Below are 23,633 nucleotides of genomic sequence, written 5' to 3'. Positions count from 1 at the left end.
ACGGGCGTAAACCACCATCTTTCTTCTTCACAAAGAAGAAACTTGAGGAAGCAGGTGAAGTGGAGGGACGTACTGTATATACCCCTGGTGCAGGGACTCGGTGACGTATGTTTCCATAGCCTCCGTCTCAGCCTGCGACAGGGGATACACATGACTCCTGGGAGGTACAGCGTCTACCCAAAGGTTTATCGCGCAATCCCCCTCCCGATGAGGTGGTAATTTAGTCGCTTGCGTCTTGGAAAACGCGAGCGCCAGATCATGGTATTCGGGGGGAATAGGCACGGTGGGGTTACCGTCTGGACTGTCCACCGTGGTTGCACCAACAGAAACACCTAGACACCTCCCCGGACACTCACGTGACCACCCCGTAAGAACCCTCTGCGGCCATGAAAAATTGGGGTTGTGAAGGGCTAACCACGGAATACCTAAGACTACAGGGTAAGCAGGAGACTCAATAATCAAAAAAGTGATCTGCTCAACATGCGTCTCCTGTGTAATCATGGTGACTGGTACAGTAACCTCCTTAACCAACCCGGACCCTAATGGTCGACTATCAAGTGCTCTGATGGGGAGTGGAATGGATAGGGGAACCAATTAAATGCCTTGACGGCGTGCAAATGCCCTGTCCATAAAGTTCCCAGCTGTGCCTGAATCGACTAGTGCCTTACACTGGGAAACTACCAGGTGATCGGGAAAGGAGATAGATAAGGTACAGTGCGCCGCAAAGGGCTCTGAACAAGTTTGGGTGTTCGTTACCTGGGGTGATGCGTGAGTACCCTGCCTACCGCCTCCAGACCCAAAGGAACGTTGACTGTGACGTGAGGTGGATTGTCCCTTCGTGCCACCAGAGTGGCACTGTCGCTGTCCTCCTGCGCTCTCTCGACTGGCGGCTCCCCCCAGCTCCATCTGCTCGGGGTCAGAGTCGACCGGAGTGGGAACGGGCAGACCCCTACCAGGACGTCCTCTGGCTGCTAGCAGATTGTCCAGCCGGATGGCCATGTCCACCAGTTGGGAGAACTAGCTCCCGTCGGACGTCCTCCCTTAGGTGGCACCGGAAATGGTCGATCAGGGCCCGCTCGTTCCACCCGGACCCCGTTGCCAGCGTCCGGAACTCCAGAGCATAGTCCTGTGCGGTCCTCGTCCCCTGCCTCAGATGGACCAGTCGTTCGCCCGCCTCTCGACCCTCAGACGGGTGATCGAAAACGGCCCGAAAGAGGCGAGCAAACTCCCCGTAGTCCTCCAACGCGGCACCTCCCTCATTCCACACCGCGTTGGCCCACTCCAGGGCTCTCCCACAAAGGAAGGAAACGAGGACAGATACCTTCTCCCGCTCCAGTGGCCTGCCGGCCTGATGCTGGAGAAATACAACTCTAGTTGGAGCAGAAATCCCTTACATTGCGCTGCCGTCCCATCAAACGCCGGTGGCCGGGATATCTGGATCCCTCCAGGAGCTGGGGTGTAGGTGGCTGGATCCGGTTGACCAGCTGGTCTCGATAGATCGGGTCCTCTCTTCTCCAGGCATTTTACTACCTGAAGAACCCGATCCATCGCTTCCCCCAAGCTGGCCAGCATCGAGGAATGCTCCTGGACCCTTGCCACAACTCCAGGCATGCGGTCTTCTCCTGCTGACTCCATTCAGCGGGTGAGTGATTCTGTGATGAGGTGTGAATGAAGGAGTCAGGCGCAGGAGGTAAAACACCGAAGTGCAGAGTTTATTCCGTTTACATAAATAAAACGCACCAAGCGTCAAAACGAAACTATCACAAGGGAAATATTCCACCTTGGCAATAACAAATGGAAGAGTAGCTCAATACTCGATCTCACAATGAAATAATCACTCACAAAGACAAGGGGAACAGAGGGAACACTTATACACCTACTAATTAGGGGAATGAGCACCAGGTGTGTGTGATTGACAAGACAAGACATGACAAGTGGAGTGATGAGAATGGGATCGGCAGTAGCTAGTAAGCCGGTGACGACGAACGCTGAAACCTGCCCGAACAAGGAGGGGAGGCAGCCTCGGTGGAAGTCGTGACACATACCCATACCATGATGCAGCCACCACCATGCTTGAAAATAAGGAGGTAGTTACTCAGTGAAATGTTGTGTTGGATTTGCCCCAAACATAAGGCTTTGCATTTAGGCCAAAAACTATTCCTTTGCCATATTTTTTAGCTGTATTACTTTAGTGCCTTGTTGCATACAGGATGCATGTTTTGTAATATTTGTATACTTCTTTTCACTCTGTCATTTAGGAAATTATTGTAGAGTCACTACAATGTTGTTGATCCATCCACAGTTTTCTCCCATCACAGCCATTGAACGCTGTAGCTGTTTTAAAATCACCAGTGGCCTCATTGTGACATCCCTAAGCAGTTTCCTTCCTGTCCTTCAGCACAGTTCAGGACAACTGTATCTTTAATGTGTCTGGGTGGTTTAATACATCAGCCACAGTATAATTATTAACTTGACCATGCTTAAAGAGATATTAAATGTCTGATTTGTTAATGTTACCCATCTACCAATCACTGCCCGTCTTTATGAGGCTTTCGAAAAGCTCCCTGGTCTTTGTAGTTGAATCTGTGCTTGAAATTCAATACTTGACTGAGGGACCTTACAGATGTTGTACGTATGTGTCACGGTACACTTGTGGATGTGGTGGTGAAGTCAGGCGCAGGACACAGCGGATAAGTCTAAACGACTTTACTGAGACTCAATGAACAAAATACAAATAAATGGCCTCGTAAAACACAGGAGGCGAAAGACTACGCGCAACGCGTAAAATACACTCATGCACCAAGATATACCGAACTTAGACAAACGACAGGCGGACAATAACACACAACTGCACACAAAACGAAAGGGTAACTTATAGGTGACATAATCAATACAGAAGACGAAACAGGTGCACCAACTAGACAAGACCAAACAAACATCGAGAACATCAAGCGGTAGCACTCCTGAGTGGCACAGTGGTCTAAGGCACTGCATCGCAGTGCTAACTGTGCCACTAGAGATCCTGGTTCGAATCCAGGCTCTGTCGCCGCCGGCCGCGACCGGGAGACTCATGGGCGGCGCACAATTGGCCCAGCGTCGTCCAGGGTAGGGGAGGGAATGGCCGGCAGGGATGTAGCTCAGTTGATAGAGCATGGCGTTTGCAACGCCAGGGTTGTGGGTTCGATTCCCACGGGGGGCCAGTATAAAAAAAAATTGTATTCACTAACTGTAAGTCGCTCTGGATAAGAGCGTCTGCTAAATGACTAAAATGTAAATGTAAATGTACTCCGGGGACGACGACCGCCGAAGCCTGCCCGAGCAAGGAGGAGGAGCAGCCTCGGTGGTATTCGTGACAGTATGGGGGACAGAGGATGGGGTAGTAATTAAAAAATAATGTCAACCACTATTATTTCACACAGAGTACATGTAACTTACTATGTGATTTGTTAAGCCAAATTTGACTCCTGCACGTATTACCTGTGCCACCGCACATTGACTCTGTACCGGTACACCCTGTATATAGCCTCGTTACTGTTATTGTATTGTTGATCTTAAATTATTTGTTAGTTTTCTATTTTCTTCCTATTTTTTGTTTATTTACTTCAGTTTATTTAGTAAATACTTTCTTAACACTTATTTTTCTTAAAACTGCATTGTTGGTTAAGGGCTTGTAAGTAAGCATTTCACTGTAAGGTCTACACCTGTTTTATTCGGCGCATGTGACAAATACAATTTGATTTGATTTGAATTTAGGCTTGCCTAAACAAAGGGGGTGAATACTTATGCAACGACTATATTTTTGTTATAAAAATGTAATTAATTTGTAAAAATGTGTATAATTTTCTTTTCACTTTGACATTATGGAGTATTTTGTGTAGATCAATGACCAAAAAAAATCACAATTAAAACTATTTCAATCCCACTTTGTAATGCAACAAACTGTGAAATATATAAGAGTAAAGAGATCTAACCGTAAAGAGTAGTGTAGATTTAGCCAGCTGGGGATGGGCAGGCCGTCGACTGTAGACAGAGTAATATCTGCTTGGCAGTGCAAGAATTCAAGCGACTGGATCAGGTTACCTCCCAGTTTCTCATGCTGCAGTGGAGCAGTCCATGTAGTTACACTGCACCCTTATGCTCCCATTGTCATTTTCCCAATTGAGTGTAGTGACGTGTACAGTGTCATTGGAGATATGACATCAGCCAGGCAATGTTGACAAAGATCACCTCTCTAATGCAATGTTATCAAACCTAACAACCACTGAGCCATAGGAAAACACAAGGCTTCTGCTTCTAGCATTCTCTCTCTGTCAGCAACAATATGAATGTAAGCAAATGCCTCTATAGCCCACTGAGGAATCTGATGTTCTGTTCTGCCCAAATTATATCATGGATGTATTTTTCTCCTCTTTGTAATTTGCATTCAGCTTGGTGTCTAGAAATATTATGACAGTTACATTCTTAAACGGTGTCTGGATACACTCAGCAGATGATCACGCTTCATGGATAATGGTCTGGGAGCAGGTAATGATGGCTATTTCTGTGCTGTTACTCCGGAGGTAACCGACATCCTCATTGATTGACAGGGTCACACTGAGAGAGACAATTTGGGGTGTCTTGCCTCACCCCCAGATCTGACTTGTTTGGACAAGAGGCTTACATGGAGGTGGCAAAGTGTGCCTCCCGGGTGTCAGCCGCTCTCTGCTCAGCACCTACCACTCACACACGTAATCACATTTCCCCATTGAGGGAGAGCCACAGAGGCAGGGGGACAGAGGCCTCAGGGGCTGGCAGTGGCATAGGCAGGCTCTTCATCCAGCATTTCCTATAGGCTCCATCATGGATGTTGCACATACACAAACCACACCACAATGGTAAAACAGAAATGTATAAATTACAAATACTGTATATTTACAGCAATGCCTTATTCATGTCTTATTTATTGTTTTGTTTTAGCTTTCTCTGCAAAAGCTAATTTCATAAAAAACGGAGTAGAAAGAAAAGAAAATGATACGTCTGTACTTTTGTACTCTGTGTTGCTGTGGATGTTGTGGCAGGAGTCAATCGATGCTGAGAGATGTGGTGAGAGCACAGGTTGTATTTACGCCAGGCCTGATGTGTGATTGATAGTGTGTAAAGGCTGAGATGTTCCTGACCTTGTGTGTCCAACTGTCCATCACTGCTTTGTTCAGTACTCTGGTCGATCAGTGGCTCTGACCTGAGGACCACAACACACAGGATCAGACAGCCAATACTGTTGAACTGAAAATGTTTCAATTTGGTTTCATTCCACTAGATTTATTTGGTTTTAGGCCACATTTATCCCTGATTTTATCCCTATTTTAATGTCATTTAAAAATGTCAAGACACCCAGTAAAGGAAACAAGCCTGTGTGTATTAGAGAGGGAGAGGGAAGGGGACTGGAGAAAGAATGGAAGTGTGTGTGGAGATGTGTTCATTGTGGACTACAATATGCCTCAATACGTAACACAGAAGTGTAATCATAGACATTGTGGAATATTTCCATGGTAACATGAAACGAGTAGCAATTTGGGTTCAGTAGCTAAGGATAGAGTCATTATCCTGACCTGATGCTGAGCCACCTATTTAAGTATTCATACCATGAATGAACAATTAAACACAACAGATTGGTACCCAAGTGGAGGGAAACAGCATGGTTCCAGTTTCTACGCCATTTGCTTCCCTTCTCCTGTTATCAATTTGTTTATATCAATTTGAGAGTTCCCTACAGCGGTTCATTAATAAAACATGGCCGACGCATCACGTATCTAGGAATTGAAATCAAACAAATCAAAAGAATTAGGATGAAGTATGTTCCGTTCTGTTTGAGTAGAGAAGAATTGTAGGTCAATTTCTAGAGATAACATTGGGTTTGGTTGTAAATAATATTTACATATTACATATTATGGTCCACACATTAGGGCGCTATGTCTCGAGCAACATGCTTAAACACTGGGCTGTTTCACAGAGAAGCTTCTCTCTAACTGGGGTCCTTGAATAGAGGACTCTCCTCCTCCAAAGTTGATGTCTTCTTGGTTGGGTCCCATCTGCTCTGATTGAGAGGCTGTGAAAAGGAAAAGGGGGGTTTGAGGATTGTGCTTCCATACAAAGAGTAGAGGCGAGCCATGGCCCTTGTTGGCAGCTGAGTGTTCTGGGCTGGGGCTGCCTGCATCACTGGCCCCCAGACATCCTCCTCCTCAGCCCCCCTCCATTCCTCCTTTCTCCTTTCTTTACTCTCAGGCCATTCAGGATGTTCAGAGATGGGGGGTATGTGCTATGTACACCGTCAGGGGCAAAAATAATTGCTTAAGCTTCATGTTTCACAAGTCACTGTCATTGCATTGGGTAGTGCATGGTTAGTTGTAGTAGATGTATTAATGACAGGAGGGCTCCTGATGTATTTCACTGTTCTATTTGACTGATCTTGATGTAACACAGTGAGCACTGTATGCATGAAAAGGTGACTCAACCAAGCAAAGATTTGATAAGCAACTGTGCTGGTTGTATTTGGCCTGTTTATTTGGATGCAGAGAATGCACTGTGCTTATCTGAAAAGCTTAGCTACATAGAATCTCCCCCTCCCCAAGGTCACTTGCAGCAGTGTCCCAGCTCTTATTCAGATATGGCTTATCTGTTTTTTCACAAGCCTTCTGTTTTCAATGCAAAGAATGGGCCTTTCTGTAAAATGGCCATTCGGCCTGGTACCATCCCTCATTCAAGGCCCTTTGTGCTGCCCCATTTAAAGAAGCTGTCAAGTTCTCTGTGCAGTTGGCAGGGAAGGCCAAATCTACAGTGCCCCAGAAGTGACAAAAAGGAAACTTTTTTGTTTGCCTGCCATCATGAGGACTGAGTGAAGGAGGAATTTTAGCAACATGTAATTTACTCTTGGGGATTTTTACTGTACATAGCTTTAGAGATGGTAATTTCTCCCTTTTTCAGTGTGAAAAGATAACCATCAATCAGTTGTCAATTGGTCAATTGCAGAAGTGGTGAAAAGAAAGGGGTTGAACAATCCCTTCTTTCTGGCTACCTAGAGGATTCAAGAGCCCTGGGAAAACATGGCAGCTGGAGCAGAGCAGGGAGTGGATCAGGCACACAGGTACAGCAGCCACGGTAAGATCTCTCATCAGTCTTTTGCTCTTCACCTGCCTCAGTGGTTTTAACTTGGAATAATTCATACCTGTTTGAATATATGTTTCACAACTGTATTGTTGATGCTAAATTAGCCAACATTTAAGGGCTCATTTGGATTATTATGTAAATGCATGTGCAAATATACTTTATTATTATTACTAAAATTATATTACAATTAAAATGCATGTTAGTGGCAGTGTTTCTGTATTTTTCCTGAAACATATTCCACATAAAAACACATTGTTTGGGTTGTTATTTTTTAGGGGGAAGGGTACAGTTTTGAACATTGATTTGTTCATTTGTAAATTGTACTGTAACAAGCACTCTTTTTTATAGCAGTATAGTATTTTGTGAAAGTCATCATTTTGAAAGAGAGCTAAGACTGGCTTACGTAGAAGTGTCTATTCAGGGATGTCTCCAAGTGGAGCAGATCTGTAGTGTAAAGCCCGTCTGAATCTCAACAACAACAAAAATATTGTGAAGGGTGCAGCAATGTGAAAACATCCTGACACCCCCAGTCCAGTTCCACCGATATTGATTTTGGTTTACGTCTGCTCCGTCCACCGCTCAATGAAAAGGATTACAGGCCTGCGAAAGGATGAGATATTATCAGCTTGTAATCCAGCCCATGGTTTCCTAGCTACCGTATTGTCTATTCTGTCCCGCTATGTGAAAAATGTTGAATATCAACAATGGGTTTCGGTGCTTCTATTGTTGAGTTTTGTATGAACTAATCTTGCTTCACTAAAAAAGACCTACAGCTTGGACAAAAGTCTATAGCCAGTGCATTCCTAGCTCCCCTTGCACTGAGGCAGGCTGAGGCAGAGGGGAAGACATGTTAGTCTTTTGCTCTTCTAGTTGCTAAAGCGCCGGGCTGCGGGAGTCATGAGGCAGCCCTGATTCACTCGATATGGGCTCTGTGCTCAGGGGGAGAACACCATGGATGTGTCTGCAGGTCTAGGCCCTAAGAGCAGTGCGGTGGAAAGGTAAGCTGTCTGCTGACTGCTACTACACAGCTGTTTCTCCTCTTGTAAAGCTACCGACTAAAGACGAGCATGCTGGCTGTTTTGATTTGGAATGCAGATGTGGGGTAAGAGCAGCTCGTGGCAGGCAGGGTGTGTGGGTCTGTGTTACAGTATGTGCTCTCTCTCGCTCAGTTACTTCACTGCTGTTTGTAGACTAGACTAGCACCTGGAGGGGGCGAGGGCGAGAGGGCTGGTCTATGCTGGTACCTTTTTCCTTTTGGATTGCAGGTGCTCTATGCCTGCACCAGCACATATGTAAAATAGTTATGTCTCTCGCTGCACATTAATTTAAGTCAAACAAACGTAATGCTATTTATTTATTTCTCCTTTCTTCAGCCGCTAGTATGCAGAGTGACAGACCATAGCCAGCCTGTCTGAATGGGGGTGGGCCACTTCTCATTTAGTTGACAAGAGGGAAGATCTAATTTAACATGCAGCTTAAAGTCATTTGTTGAAGCAAAAGACAGACTGAATTGCAGTACCTCGGAATGCATGTAGTATTATTGTAAATTAATATTGTACATTTTTCATATTATATGATGTGGTTATTACTGTGGTTTTGGGTATTGTTTATACATGACTGATGTACGTATTACTTGTCAGTTATTCGTGTTTTTCTAACCACAGCAAAGTGAATTCTGTGAGAGGATTGAGAGTATTACGGTGTAAGCGTGTCTTTCTAAATGGTGGTGTGTCAGTGTGGGGAGGAGAGGAGAGGAGAGGTGCAAGGAGGATGTGTGTGTTTGAAGTAGGGTGGTGGTGGTGGGTTAGGAGGGAGGCTTGGTTCTCCTCTCGGCTGTGCTCGCTGGAGAGTGGGCTTCAGTGGAGTCGGCATCCACAGAAACAAGAGTTGAAGGGGGGACTGAGACGGTCTTGGTTGGCTTAACCCCCACCCCTTCTCTCGACACACATACACACACACACACACACACACACACACACACACACACACACACACACACACACACACACACACACACACATCACTTCCTTGAGTCATTTCTAATCCACAGCCCCACACAGTGCTGGAGCCTGACGTTTTCCCCTTCCTTGCCCATCATTGTCAGACAATTATAGGGTGGAACTGAACTAGAAAATCTGGTACAATCTAGCAATTAGTACAAAGGGTTTCCAGTGTAGTGTAAAGGATGCAGGAACCCTTGCGGCTCGAAAAAATTGCCCTGATTGGGCACGGACAGTGGATTTTAGTGCGGCTTGGATACACCCTAAAGATGCTGCCTCCTACCCCTACAGGTCTGAGCAGCAGAGTACCAGATTACAGGGCTCCTTTCTTAGGTCTCCTTTGTGTATGTGTGTATTTTTTTCCTGCTTCTGTCTCTTCATCATCCATTTCAGCCATTACGTGCACTCAGTGAGAGTACATGCTAACAGAAGACCAAGTTGTCGGCAGTGCAAGAAAGTGACATTTTAAAAAGAGAATAGATGTTAATGTAGTCCGGTGATGGTAAGCCTGGCAGACAGTGGATGCGCTCTCCATTATGTTCCACGTATGTTTCGGTCTAAAAAGCACATCTGTTTCCATGCCTGGTGTTTTAGTGTGGACATTAAGTTACTAATGGGGACTGGCGGGTGTAGTGGAGGGAGATGAGTAGTTATGAAAAGATATGGCTGCTGGCAACAGCTCCACTCACTCAAACTTTTCAACTCTAAAAGCAGCGGAAGTGGATGTTGTGCTACATTACGATTAACCCATAAAATCCTCTCAAATTGTGGTAAAACATAGCAATGCAATTTTTTTGTTTTCATATTTTTACAATTTTTAAGCATTTTCCAATCAAGACAACACATGTTTTAAACAGATGCACTGTGTCGATAAACCAGTCATCTATCAACATCATACACTGTGAATTAACTCTGTGGCATATTATACAGATACGCCTGGCTTCAAAATAGTATTGTTATGTTTAATGTATTTACTATTGCTGTTGTTCTTTTGTAGTGGTAATTTAAGAGTATTATTTTCTTAGGTTCTGGAGCTTAGGACTTTCTAGTCTGCTGTTTTCTGATTCATAATCTCAGTGGTGCTTTTGATCAGCTTTCACATGTTACAAATCCATTTTGATCACAGGAATTGAGTTTATTTGCAAGGAGACTTCAAAACAACTTTACTAATCTTGTGTACATGCAGAGCCTTTTAAGGTCTCGTGAAAAGAAAAAGCCTTCATTTTGGGCATATTTGTAGTCATTTATGCTGAAGTAGCAAGCAACTCTTCCCCAGCTGCAATATAAATATCTGAAAATATTCTCAGGTATTTTGTTTACCTGGGTTGTATCGCACGCTCTTATATCAAACAAGGGCTAAAAGGTTGAGACTGCTGTGAGTAACTTTGTGCTGTCCATGATGACAGTATGATGAAGATGAAGTGAGAGTTACACACGGATGACTGACTATTTGCTCTACAGCTGACTAGCTACTCCAGTGCTAATGAAGGTTGTGGCCAGTCAGAAAACAATGGGTGCAGGCTGAGCAGGCTCACTAATGCTCTGTGTGCTGCCTGCATGCCCCTCATCCAGGAAGCCCCCCAGCCCACCCTCTCCTCTCTCCTTCCCTTCCCCTCCTCTCCTCTTGCTGTGTCGGGCGCAGCTCTCCTCATCCAGGCCTAGCCTCGCAGGAGCTGATGCCTTTTGTTTTCTGCAGCTTTGTGTTCATCCTCCTCACACTCTTCTCTCCTCTCAAGCCCAGCTGAACTGAGACTGCCAAATTAGCTATTCAATAAGTGCAATTTGCGGTGGGGCTTTTTGTGATGTGAACATCTATCCTCGAGGTTGAGAGCACAAATCCCCCTCATTGCGTCGCGCTCCTCTCCCTCTCTGGACAGGCGGAGAGAGAACCTAATCTCCAGCAGTGGCCCTGACCCTGGCTCACACTGGCCATCGGCAGCTTCCGACAGGCGCCACATCCCAACAAGGAATTTACTCTACATTAACATAGAAATAATTAAGCCTCTTTATCCCCTCAGTCCACAAAGAGCACCACAGCAGCCTCTCCACATGATGCGCCAAATGCTTGTGTGATGTCCGATCTCGCAGATCAGTGAATCACTTTCACGATTGTTGGAAAACGAATCATGGAAGTGTGTGCTCGTGGAAGAAAGTAGCGAGCTGCATGAACAGTCAAAACAACTTGTCCAAGAGGAAATGTGTGCCATTTATGGTTTTTTTACGGTTTAGTTTGCAAACCTAAATACAGGTGACTGGTAAAGTTCACTCATAGCAGATAATAACTTTTCCTCAGTTTGGACTACTTTCCAGTTTCCAGTTCATGCTAGGAATGTCAGAGAGGGGATTGTTTTTCCCAGTAGTGGACAATACAGTGTTTAGACATGATCTGTATGTGGCAGACCTGCACGCCCAGCCATCCATGCCTAGCCAGGCCCAGCCAGGCCCAGCAGCTCAGTGGGCATCATAGGAATTCAGCTTGCATGTTGGTCACTACTTGAAACTGTTCCCTGTTCAAAAAAGGGGCATGAGGGAAATAGGATTAGAGGGAAATCAAATGGCCAGTTAGATGAACAATAATACTTTTTGAATAGCAGATTTTGTCTGCCGCTAACTGTACTGAGATAACACAGATGAAGTGTGGGATTTTACTGTCAGTGTAAATCTCTTTCAGTATGCAGAAAGTCAAACACACTGTGAGGTGTGTTTGTGTGCTTTTGTGTTTGCATGCATCTGTCTACCTGCATTTGTGTGTGTGTGTGTGGGGGGGGACTGTCTCAAAATAAAGACTGTCTCAATTTTCAACTTCTGATGGAACTTTGGGGAATTTCAGCTGGGTCAGATCATTCCCATGGTGGGAGAGACATAAGTGAATAAAATGTGTACGAGGTATTCAGCTGTTTTGCAGTTGCCCCCTCAAAATGAAATATTTTGTTTGATTCTGTTATACCACGTCATAATTACCAATTTCGATTATATTAAGCCAGTCACTGAAACACGTTACAGTGGGACTGTAGCTTGGACTGCTGTGGATTGAAAAGGCATTGAAGACCTCTGCTGTCACCATCTCTTATAGAAACCTATGGTATGGCTTGAGGGTGTCAGGTGTCATTGGCTGTGTGCTGATATGTGTGGTGGAGAAGATGGGGTACAGCGCTGAGAAGAGCCTTATTAGCCCACAGAACACACTATCCCACCACCAGCTCTCTCTCTGGGGCCAGAGGAGTCTCCACCTCTCACAGGCTGGGGCCAGAGGAGGCTCCACCACTCACAGACTGGGGCCAGAGGAGGCTCCACCACTCACAGACTGGGGCCAGAGGAGTCTCCACCACTCACAGGCTGGGGCCAGAGGAGTCTCCACCACTCACAAGCTGGAGCCAGAGGAGTCTCCACCACTCACAGACTGGGGCCAGAGGAGGCTCCACCACTCACAGACTGGGGCCAGAGGAGTCTCCACCACTCACAGGCTGGGGCCAGAGGAGTCTCCACCACTCACAAGCTGGAGCCAGAGGAGTCTCCACCACTCACATCAATAGGAAGTAATGTCACGTTGTCATTGCTAAATCAAAACATTGTTGAAGATTTGTTATGGATAGTTGAAAATCACAAGGCGATGATATCTAGTTTGAATCAAATTATACAAAGAAAATGTTTTTAAAGTTAGCTATTCGGATAAGTAATTACCCTAGTCTCTATTATAGGTAAATTCTCCCTCCTCTATAGAGTGAACATTATTTAATTTGGGTACAGATGTGATTTATTGCCTCATTAAAGTTGGCTGAAAATGACAGGAAACGGTAGTAAGTGACAGCTCACACTTGACGTTCATGAAGCAGTGATTGTGTATCCAGCTGAATCGAAAATCAATCTGCTTCTACATCTGCAATCTTGAGGGTTAAGGGACACAGATGGCCCCATCGCTGGCATCCCACCAAAGCCTGGTGTTAATCGGATGCCAAGGCTGAAGAGGGAAAGTTTGAATCCTCCCTCATTCCTTCGTTAAGATTTCAGGTCCTACTGCCACCAGATGTGACAGATCTCATGTTGTTGCAATCTGGGTTTAATCACGCATCATTGACAAATATGACGCTCCTATGGAAGGGCTGAATAGGAAATTCAAGCGTTTTAGATAACGTTCATAATTGACTAAATCGTTTAAGCCTCCAGATCACATGTATAATCTCTGCCTCACATGACCGTGCTGAAACAGAGTGCCGTGTTTGATCATTAATGATTTGGATACTTTAAACACTAATCACATTTCTAGTTAAGTTTGTTTTGGGTCTTTGGTTCAGAGCGATGCTCCCTCAAGACTTGACTGGGAAAATAGAATGTTGATCATGACAGTCCATCTTTGGGCTTAATTCCATTTAAGTGATAATTGGTCTTTCAGAATTCATCTCTAGGCGATGATGATAAACTCTGAGGGCCAGTCTATGTCCATCCGCTTTTCTCTCTTCACTCTGCAGTAAATGATATACCTTATGCTGTAAATAAGGGACTAGTTCCCCATTGAAATGTGAAAGCATATTAGTGTTATCCATCCCCTTCAGGCTATTGGGCTTTTATGACCCCAGATCGTCACTGTTGATAATATTAAGTGGAATTTTCCTCTCATATCAGTCATAAAGTGGCTCTAAATGCTAACATGTATGAATATGGAAATGTTGTGTATGGAAATCTCCTATTTTACAAAAAGAAAGGCTAATCCTCAAAGATCTTGAACTTAAAATTCATCTCATTGGAGCCCCCTGTTTGGTCCCCATTTCTTTCCTTCAAAAGATAGATATGATGAAAATTATAAGACTAGAGCTTGATCTTAAATGAATTCTACTCAGGGTATAAGGAGCACCTTCATTGCTAGGTGTTTTCTCTCCGTTTATGTGCTTCAGTATCAGGGGCTTATGAATGAATAGAGCTCAAAGTTTAGGTTCTCAGTCTATAGCAATTCTCCCATGCTCTGTATGTACCATGTCTTACCAGTGGTGTTCCAGCACTGCACACACTCTTTTTATTTTTTATTTTATTTATTTAACCTTCATTTAACTAGGCAAGTCAGTTAAGAATAAATTCTTATTTCTAATGACGGCCTACCAAAAGGCAAAAGGCCTCCTGCAGGGAGGGGGGCTGGGTTTTAAAATAAATAAATAAATAAAAATATAGGACAAAACACACATCAAGACAAGAGAGACACCACAACAAACATATCATTATTTAGAACTGAATGATTAATAAGAATGATTATGATTGAGAACCATTGAATGAGAAGAATACCATATACACTGAGTGTCCAAAACATACATTCCAATACATAGACATAGACTGACCAGCTGAATCCTAGTGAAAGCCATGATCCCTTATTGATGTCACTTGTTCAATCCACTTCAATCAGTGTAGATGAAGGGGAGGAGACAGGTTAAAGAAGGATTGTTAAGCCTTGAGACAATTGAGACATGGATTGTGTATGTGTGCCATTCAGAGGGTGAAAGGGCAAGACAAAAGATTGAAGTGCCTTTGAACCGGGTATGGTAGTAAGTGCCAGGCACACCGTGTCAAGAACTGCAATGCTGCTGGGTTTTTCACGCTCAACAGTTTCCCATGTGTATCAAGAATGCTCCACTACCCAAAGGACATCCAGCCAACTTGACACAACTGCAGGAAGCATTGGAGTCAACATGGGCCAGCATCCCTGTGGAACGCCTTCGACACCTTGTAGAGTCCATGCCCCGACGAATTGAGGCTGTTCTGAGGGCAACAGTTCTGAGCACAACTCAATATTATGAAGGTGTTCTTAATGTTTTGTACACTCAGTGTATGTTCTGCGTAGGCTACCCAAAAATATTTTTCACAGTGTAATGTGGCTTGTTGTTTATTTACTCCAACACACTTTTAATCCGCAACTCGCTTTAATTTTCTCTATCTGTTACCTCTTTATGGAGCTCAAGCTTTTCATCTTTGGGGATTTTGTCAATGGATTAATTAGTTTACAAACGCAGTGTGTGGTGATACAAAATTCATCAGGCAGAAACGATAGCTTCCCCCATGGGAGGTATATCAGCAAAGTTATTATTTATTTTATTCTTATCTGGTAATTTAATTGCTGCTATTGTCTCATTAGGAGGAGGCACTAATGAATGATAAGAGAAGTTGAAGTGAAAGTGTACGTTTTCGCTCAGTTTGCTTTGAATGGTCTCAGTTTGAAGACTGGCTTTTATCAGATCTCTGCCAGTGCAAGAACTGTAAGCACTGTTAAACAGTAAAGACAATATTTGCCAAATGCTGCCTTTGCTGTTTTACAGATAATTCTTAAATGCCTCTGCAAATTATCAAAATTTAATTAGCAATATAAATGCCAGAAGGAGCACATTATGTGCAATTGTCTTGCTATCTTTCCAGAAATGAGTCTTTGAAAATGAATTTGCTGTATTAATCATCTTCAAAATATTTTTGATCACTGAATTAATAGTTTCCATTCTGTGTTTTTTTAAGGTATTCATTGACATAGGTGATTGCCTCTTAATTACCAGCGCAGCCTCCTCCTATTCACTCCTATTAATTCATGTTTTCTGGCACTGTCCCAAAAGGCAGCCTTGCCCTATATCTTCTAATTACTTCTGTAATTGAATTTGCTCACTGTTTCTGGGCAATTTTTTTGAAGTGCCTGTTTGTTCCGAGAGTTTATTGTGTCTTTGTGTGACAGCCCTCTGCAGACAGAACATGCATAGCCCTCTTTTCTCATTTCTCATTAATTTTCCAGAGTTGTAGTTCTCTCTCTCTCTCTCTCTCTCTCTCTCTCCTTTCTTTCTTTCTTTCTTTATTACTTGCACCTTCCAACCCCAGACATATGATGGGTTAGTGAAACAGGAGGGACGTTAATTAATTAGGAATGTGGAAACAATTACCCTGAGTTCCTCTTGTCCAGTTATTAGTACTGTATAACCTCCCCAGATTTGTGAACCAACAAATCCTCCTAAATGTTTCTTTGTCACTGGAGATGGTCCTTATACACTTCCAGTAGCCGCTCAGGGTTGGTAAATAGAAAGGCTTTATACTATTCCAGAAATGTGTCCACATAAAGCCGTAAATCACATTAGTGACCTTGGGCCTATCAGAGAAGAAGTGAACATGATCAGGAATGGCTATAGGAAATGTAAATGTAACCTTGATATGTTCAGAGAGACAGACACTCATGAGGAGCCTCTGCAAAGCTATGTGGACACTGTTCTGTCAGTGCACCAGCGATTCATTGAAAGACATGTTGCATAACGATAGAGACTAACAGAAGGAGCATTGAGGATGCCAGAGGCCTGAGGGTTCAGCACAGCCCTGTGTGTTGTGTCCCTGTGAGTGGGGCTGAGTGGACTCACCGACCGTCCCCTGTGCCTCTTATCTTTTTGGTCCTATCGAGGCCAGCCGACCGACCAACCGGCAGTCCCCTGATGGGCCTGGAGGGCTCATTGTCCTCGTGTCAGGGGCCATTATCCCACCGCATCGTCCAAAGAAATTCTTCCCCAGGCCTGACAGTGTGTCTTTGAAAAAACTTTCCCTCACTCCTATTGATTTATTTTCCCATCCGGCTCCTATCTCGCCTGCCTTTTGTTTCCTTATCATTGCTTCAGGTTATTATGTGCAAAGTATTGACAGGAGCAGGAGGCCGTGGTCGATGGAGAGCTAATGCATCCGTAATCCCGCCTTTGTTACGGAGGAATGTTTCACTCGGGTCTCCGATGGGGAGAGAGGTGCAAAGCTGTTGATCCCTTTTTATTTGTTGGGAAGCCCATCCATCAATCAAACTGGAGACCATCTGACTGCTGAATGACACAGGGACTCGGCTGAAGAAATTTGATAACAGCAGTATTGTCAGAAGGCTCCCCTCACTCTCTTCGATAAGAAATACATTTGACTGGAGCAGATAAGCGCATGAGGAGTAAATCCTTTAAGAGAGTGGGTGACACACATGCCACAATAGTTTTTTTTCAAGAGCTTTGGTGTAAATGATACTTTTGGCAAACAACAGAAAAATACAGGTTGTTTGTGATAGTGCTTGATATGCTTGGATTATTTAATAAGGTTCCTGATAGTGACAGCAACCCCTATTGGTACGTGGCATTTTGAGCAGAAAACTTGGAAGGTGAATAAAGTAATAGGATTAGTGCTGTGCCATGTTGTCATGCTCTGTGAGAACCATTGTTCTGAATGGCATGAGTATAACAGTATGTTGTGTGTCTTACCAGCTACTATATAGAGGACATCCACTTAACATCAAACTCTGCTCTGGAGTGGATTGTAATCCAAAAACAAACAAACCAACAACATTATCATCACCACCATCTAGAGTAGTCTCTCAGCCTGATTGATGGTAGGAGAAGGGTTAAATCCATCATAGTTATTCATGCAGGCATAAGGTAGCCAGCAAGCTCCTTAGAATGGTATACTTTATTCAGGACTGAGTAGCTTTGTTAGATGGAGAAATTAGGTTGGTCTATTAGCTCTAATACAGCGTGTTCAATGTTAGGCATTCTCAGGTTGGCTATACCAAGGCCATATAAATCATTTTTGTAGAATTCCATAGGGTTCAATAACTATGATTATTCACAACACAAATGATGAAGTAATTAAAATAAATGGCATACAGTGCTTTCAGAAAGTATTCACACCCCTTTACTTTTTCCACATTTTGTTGTGTTACAGCCTGAATTTAAACTGGATTAAATTGAGGTTTTGTGTCACTGGCCTACACACAATACCCCATAATATCAAAGTGGAATTATGTTTTTAGAAATGTTTACAAATTAATTAGAAATGAAAAGCTGAAATGTCTTGAGTCAATAAGTATTCAACCCCTTTGTTATGGCAAGCCTAAATAAATTCAGGAGTAAAAATGTGCTTAACAAGTCACATAAGTTGCATGGACTCACTCTGTGTGCAATAATAGTGTTTAACATGATTTTTGAATTACTACCTAATCTCTGTACCCACACACATACAATGAACTGTAAGGTCCCTCAGTCGAGCAGTGAAATTTCAAACATAGATTCAACCACAAAGATCAGAGAGGTAGATGGGTAAAAATATAAAAAGGAGACATTTAATATCATTTTGAGCATGGTGAAGTTATTAATTACACTTTGGATGGTGTATCAACACACCCAGTCACTACAAAGATACAGGCGTCCTTCCTAACTCAGTTGCCGTAGAGGAAGGAAACCATGAGGCCAAATGGTGACTTTAAAACAGTTAGAGAGTTTAATGGCTGTGATAGGAGAAAACTAAGGATGGATCAACAACATTGTAGTTATTCCACAACACTAACCTAATTGACAGAGTGAAAATAAGGAAGCCTGTACATGTTATGGGTATGGTTGTAATCGTTAAGGACTGGGACGTTTTTTCAGGATGAAAAATAAATGGAATGGAGCTAAGCACAGGCAAAATCCTAGAGGAAAACCTGGTTCAGTCTCCTTTCCACCAGACACCGGGAGATTAATTCACCTTTCAGCAGGACAATAACCTAAAAGGCCAGATCTACACTGGAGTTGCTTACCAAGATGACAGTGAATGGCCATTTCTGAGTGGCCAATTTACAGTTTTGACTTAAATCTGCTTGAAAATCTATGGCAAGACCTGAAAATGGTTGTCTAGCGATAATCAACAACCAATTTGACAGAGCTTGAAGAATTTTGAAAATAATAATGGGCAAATGTTGCACAATCCATGTGTGGAAAGCTCTTAGAGACTTACCCAGAAAGACTCACAGCTGTAATCACTGCCAAAGGTGATTCTAACATGTATTGACTCAGGGGGTTGAATACTTATCTAATCAAGATACATTCGTGTTTGTTTTTCATATTTTTCATATAAAAAGAAAAATGATTACACTTTGACATTATAGAGTATTTTTGTTAAGTCATTGACAAAAAAATCACAATTAAATACATTTTAATCCCACTTTGTAACACAACAAAATGTGAAAAAGTGAAGGGGTGTGAATACTTTCTGAAGGCACTGTATATAAAATACATTTGAGGAGAATACTCCCTGTGTATGATCATATCAAACATGCAGTTTATAAAACATAATCGAGGAGAAAGAAGAAGAGATTTGACATACATTTCTATTCTAGTTCAGAAAAAGATTAGGCCAACATTTGCGCAACTGTACATTTTCCATTTTCCAGAAATAGGACAGTGACCTGTAAAAAGATTTCAGAAGAAAATATAAAGAAAGCCTGAAATTACCAGAGGGCAAGAAAATGGAGGTTATTGTGACCCGTGCATTAACACACTATATGATTAAGTTCGTTTTTGTGTTCATAATGACTAGAGGCTAAGGAATCAGGAGAGGGGGAAAAATCAATGTAAGAGTGCTGGAGATTAGCCTGACAAATTACATGCGCTCGGCTACTCCATTGTACAGTATGGCCTCTATATTCTAAAGATGACGCCACAAGATGGAGCTGCCAAATGGCGTATGGACTCCAAGATCATTTTTATTGATTTTGAACAAACATCAATGGGGGAATTGGGGGTAGTTGGGGGTAGTCCAGCGAGCCTGCATCTTGGATGTATGTCAGGTCCTGGCCCAAGTGCCTGAGCAACAATGCCATGTCAGAGACAGACAGACAGACAGCTGTCATTGTTCCTCCGTCCTGGCCTTTCACACTCCAAGACACACTTACTTAGAAACAGAGCTCTTTTTAAATGTACATTATAACAGAGGTGGGTCTTGTATCTTGGTCGACTAGTCAGTTCATTACTGCTAAAAGTATGGCAGATACTTTGACATTGTTCAAAATCCACACCTGAAAAATCTCAAATGGTAACTAAATGTGTAATGTGCACATATTGAAGTGAAACGTTATTATCAAAAAGACTCACTTCAGCTGAAAACATTTTCAATAGTGAACAATTTCAGAAAACAACATGTAGCCAAGAATTGCCGTTTGAATTGAATGTCCGAAATGATATACTTAAACGGCAGGAATTGACCATAAAGTGTATCTAACTCTTGTTACATGCTATTAGCTACTAATTGAATATTAATGTGATGTAATAAAAAAATAGGGATTTAAGTAGATTACTTACAAGCCTTATGTGAGCAGTATGTTTAGGTTTTCCGCCAGCCTCAAGCTTACTCTAGATTGATAATCATCTAACAACAAATCTGTTTGTTGCGTCATAATGAAATGTGTGCATGTAACGTGATAAGGGTTGGCAGCGTGTGATCATTTGATTCTATTAGCCTGTATCTGCTGTACTACTGAGTTACATGGCAACGTTAAGCATAGCAGATGTTAACAGTGGGAGGTAAAGAGCTGACAGCTATTAAGTGCTCTCTGGCAGCAGCACGTACACACACACACACACACACACACACACATATATACAGACAGACACACATACATACAGACACCCCACACACACACCCACACACACACACATACACACGCACACAGAAAGGCAGAAAGGCAGATGTTGCAAACTGTTGCATGCACTTGCCACAAGTCCCCCCCCCCCTCCTTTCTTTATGATGGTGTTTAAGGGATCGCTACAGCACATTGAGATCTTTCCCATGGAGTTCCTGCCATTCCTAATGGTGACAATGGACGTCGTAAGCCTCCATAAGTCAAAGGCTCTCTTTGCTTTTCACAGATAGGCAAACGCCAAAGATGTATCTTCCCATGGGCCACAGGCCTTTATGAGCTAGTTGTGAAATTCTACAACTAGTGTTTAAAGAAGGGGTAAGAAAGCTAAGGAAATGAGAAATGTGTGTCAAGTCACGGCTTGTCTGATGGTAGACACTACTGTGTCTCTGGTCTCTCTGGTGTTCTCACATTAACTCCATGGTGTGATCTCTCTCTCTCTCCTCCCCCCTCCCCCCAGTGGGCTTTATTGGCATGGTAAACATTTGTTTACATTGCCAAAGCAAGTGGAATAAATCTAGAGTCTATTGACGCACCGGTGTGTCAATCTAAGTAACATACTAAAAAAATCACTGTCAGTTTAAGCTACAGATATCTGTTTTTTTGCATGGGCTGCATCTCAATCAACCACATCCACCTATGGCGGCCTTCCGCATCTGGGGTGGAAGGTTGCCGAGCTACAGCGGTGTTTGTCAAACCATGAGACATCCAGTAAATCTGTCTTCTCACGAAAACCGTTTGGGCTACAAACTAATGTGAACCCACTTTGGAAAGTGGAGATTATCATGAACACGATGGTGTTCTCCATTTTTTCACAAGTGTCACGGGACTCATCTGAAGGTGACCTGTACTGGTGAAAAATTGTTATGGAAGTATGGAGGTAGTTTTGTGCCTACCCATAAAAGGGGTTAAATATATGTAACAAATATACAGTGAGGGAAAAAAGTATTTGATCCCCTGCTGATTTTGTACGTTTGCCCACTGACAAAGACATGATCAGTCTATAATTTTAATGGTAGGTTTATTTGAACAGTGAGAGACAGAATAACAACAAAAAATCCAGAAAAACGCATGTCAAAAATTTTATAAATTGATTTGCATTTTAATGAGGGAAATAAGTATTTGACCCCTCTGCAAAACATGACTTAGTACTTGGTGGCAAAACCCTTGTTGGCAATCACAGAGGTCAGACGTTTCTTGTAGTTGGCCACCAGGTTTGCACACATCTCAGGAGGGATTTTGTCCCACTCCTCTTTGCAGATCTTCTCCAATTCATTAAGGTTTCGAGACTGACGTTTGGCAACTCGAACCTTCAGCTCCCTCCACAGATTTTCTATGGGATTAAGGTCTGGAGACTTGCTAGGCCACTCCAGGACCTTAATGTGCTTCTTCTTGAGCCACTCCTTTGTTGCCTTGGCCGTGTGTTTTGGGTCATTGTCATGCTGGAATACCCATCCATGACCAATTTTCAATGCCCTGGCTGAGGGAAGGAGGTTCTCACCCAAGATTTGACGGTACATCGTCCCTTTGATGCGGTGAAGTTGTCTTGTCCCCTTAGCAGAAAAACACCCCCAAAGCATAATGTTTCCACCTCCATGTTTGACGGTGGGGATGGTGTTCTTGGGGTCATAGGCAGCATTCCTCCTCCTCCAAACACGGCGAGTTGAGTTGATGCCAAAGAGCTCGATTTTGGTCTCATCTGACCACAACACTTTCACCCAGTTCTCCTCTGAATCATTCAGATGTTCATTGGCAAACTTCAGACGGGCCTGTATATGTGCTTTCTTGAGCTGGGGGACCTTGCGGGCGCTGCAGGATTTCAGTCCTTCACGGCGTAGTGTGTTACCAATTGTTTTCTTGGTGACTATGGTCCCAGCTGCCTTGAGATCATTGACAAGATCCTCCCGTGTAGTTCTGGGCTGATTCCTCACCGTTCTCATGATCATTGCAACTCCACGAGGTGAGATCTTGCATGGAGCCCCAGGCCGAGGGAGATTGACAGTTCTTTTGTGTTTCTTCCATTTGCGATTAATCGCACCAACTGTTGTCACCTTCTCACCAAGCTGCTTGGCGATGGTCTTGTAGCCCATTCCAGCCTTGTGTAGGTCTACAATCTTGTCCCTGACATCCTTGGAGAGCTCTTTGGTCTTGGCCATGGTGGAGAGTTTGGAATCTGATTGATTGATTGCTTCTGTGGACAAGTGTCTTTTATACAGGTAACAAACTGAGATTAGGAGCACTCCCTTTAAGAGTGTGCTCTTAATCTCAGCTCGTTACCTGTATAAAAGACACCTGGGAGCCAGAAATCTTTCTGATTGAGAGGGGGTCAAATACTTATTTCCCTCATTAAAATGCAAATCAATTTATAACATTTTTAACATGCGTTTTTCTTGATTTTTTTGTTGTTATTCTGTCTCTCACTGTTCAAATAAACCTACCATTAAAATTATAGACTGATCATGTCTTTGTCAGTCGGCAAACGTACAAAATCAGCAGGGGATCAAATACTTTTTTCCCTCACTGTATATGTTAAGAAATATATACAGTGCCAGTCAAAAGTTTGGACACACCTACTAATTCAAGGGTTTTTCTTTATTTTTAATAAAGAGAGAATGCCAAGAGTGTGCAAAGCTGTCATCAAGGCAAAGGGTGGCTATTTGAAGAGTCTCAAATATAAAATATAATTTGAGTTGTTTAACACTTTTTTGGTTACTACATGATTCCATATGTGTTATTTCATAGTTTTGATGTCTTCACTATTATTCTACAATGTAAAAAATAGTAAAAAATAAAGAAAAACCCTTGAATTAGTATGTGTGTCCAAACTTTTGACTGGTAGTGCATATATTTCCTGACACTTCAAAACCTTATTCCTTATGATTATTTTATTTATTTATTTTTTAACAGTAGGAGACAACAATGTGGAGAATACCAGACTCTCGTTAGGGAGATGAAAGCAGATGATCATGTACTCTTCTCTGGTTACCTACGAATGCCACCGGCAACATACGACAGGCTCCAATCACTGTTTGCTCCATACCTACATCATCAACAAACTCACTGCCTACCAA

The 23,633-nt window shown here is 43.0% G+C and overlaps 1 long non-coding RNA gene across 5 annotated transcripts in view; it reads left to right on the top strand.

Annotated features, from left to right (window-relative positions):
* Window positions 1-23,633, top strand: part of LOC121533426 — a 139,678-nt gene that overhangs the window by 78,411 nt on the left and 37,634 nt on the right. Inside the window, exon 1 of one of the 5 annotated variants that reach the window (XR_005994454.2) lies at window positions 6,822-7,134. The exons of 1 other annotated variant lie outside the window; for it this stretch is intronic. This is a non-coding gene — a long non-coding RNA (uncharacterized LOC121533426). Of the gene's footprint in view, window positions 1-6,821; window positions 7,135-7,838; window positions 8,142-23,633 lie in introns of those variants that run through there. 3 more of the 5 variants (XR_005994457.2, XR_005994452.2, XR_005994455.2) reach the window with 3 other exon arrangements.

Source organism: Coregonus clupeaformis, chromosome 20 (genome assembly GCF_020615455.1).
Source record: "Coregonus clupeaformis isolate EN_2021a chromosome 20, ASM2061545v1, whole genome shotgun sequence".
Taxonomy (NCBI): domain Eukaryota; kingdom Metazoa; phylum Chordata; class Actinopteri; order Salmoniformes; family Salmonidae; genus Coregonus; species Coregonus clupeaformis.
The sequence above is the reverse complement of the archived record's forward strand: the minus strand, read 5'-3'. Positions and strand labels throughout refer to the sequence as shown.